Genomic DNA, 1,745 nt, shown 5'->3' on the forward strand with positions numbered 1-1,745 from the left:
ACCCTGCCTGCTATAAATGTTTCAAAATGATTAACAGTTGAAAACATTTGTTAGACATTTAGAAAAGTAATCAAATGTAATCATTTACATTATTTTAATAAGTAATTGAAATACACTACTTATTACATTTTAAATAGGGTAACTTGTATTCTGTAACCTATTACATTTCCAAAGTGACCTTCACAACACTACAAGTGTTACACATGATGTGAATCTGTAAATTTGGTGTCCTTGTCCTCACAGTGTCAGGTGGATGGCAGATTGTGAAGCAGCTGGTATGCGTTGGTGGAGTTCAAGTTTGTCAAGCTAGGAGGACTTGAGCTGTGAGTCACCGAATTCTGTGACCCTATAGGCGCTGTAGTGAGGGTAGGTTTAGGACTGGGTTTAGGAGTAGGTCAGATTAGCTCAATACAGCACATACTAGGGTCACATAATTCGGTGCAACACCGGCACCTAAAAATGGTTAAGTAAGAGGGTTTAATAGGGTAGGATGTCAATGAACCAAATTCAGTGTGGTTGCATAGGTTTCAGTAAACTAAAACCCCCAAGCTGAGGCTGTCAAAGCACCTTAGTGTTTGCGTTTCCAAGGAGTTGGCATTGTTGCAGGGAATGTGTGTTGAAATTATTTTTACTAATTTAGGCTGAACACATAATTTAGTTAAATGTTTATTTTAGTAGGTTACTTAAAGCATCATAAGTACAGATAGACAATACAATGGTTTGGTTTGTTAGACTTTGCATGCATGCTGAAACAGATAAAATTGTAACAGTTAAAATATGTGATCGGTTTACATAATTGTAGATACTTTGTATAGTGTAGAAAAAGCATCTATGGACAAATACAGCTTTTCTTTCAGCACACTAACATAGCAGCCCTAGCCTACACAGCATAACAGTAAGTCTACCTAATGCCCTGACATACTAAATCAATCCAAACATCACTGCATAGGCTTAACTAACATCTGCCCACCAATAATAATAATTTAAAAAAAACAGGCCTTCATATTTAGCCACTTCACATGTATCAGTCATAAACCATTAAATATGAAGATTGTAAAAACAAATACAAAAGTGACATAAATGTGTAGTTAGTTCAGTTTGCATTACACACATCTATAAAGTACCATAACATTGTTCTGTCAACATATCATTAGTCATGTTAGAAATGATCAAATGTAAGTGAGAAATTGTCATTAGTGCTTATGAATTATACATGCTTATGTATCTAATGAAAAAAGTCTACATATTGTACTGACATTTAAACATTTGAAAAGAAAATGCTTATAATGCAATCAAAGAGGAATGTAGTATAACCAATATTGAATACTGTATAATTATGAACAAAACATATTTTGGAACTCCTTAAAGGGGTCATCGGATGCTACATGCACTTTTACAAGTTGTTTGAACTGAAATGTGTGTTGGCAGTGTGTGTACACAACCACCCTATAATGATAAAAATCCACCCAGTGTTTTTTTTAATCTACTAAAATCTTTACCCCTTTCCCAAATCGAGCCGATCTCAAATGCATGTCTGTGTGACGTCACAAAAACAGGCCCATCCCACGATAGTTTGATTGACAGTAGCGTTTCAGCACAGACTCAGACCCGCCCTGAGTGAGCTGTCATCAGTCTGCCATTGTTTCACCGCGGAGCAGATGTAGACAAGAATGACTCCCAAGCGACTGAGGTGTTCTGTTGTTGGATGTAATAATGAACATAGCAGCCGTCATTTACTCCCGACA

This window comes from Sinocyclocheilus rhinocerous, unplaced genomic scaffold (genome assembly GCF_001515625.1).
Source record: "Sinocyclocheilus rhinocerous isolate Xijiao unplaced genomic scaffold, SAMN03320098_v1.1 scaffold612, whole genome shotgun sequence".
In the NCBI taxonomy this organism is placed as follows: domain Eukaryota; kingdom Metazoa; phylum Chordata; class Actinopteri; order Cypriniformes; family Cyprinidae; genus Sinocyclocheilus; species Sinocyclocheilus rhinocerous.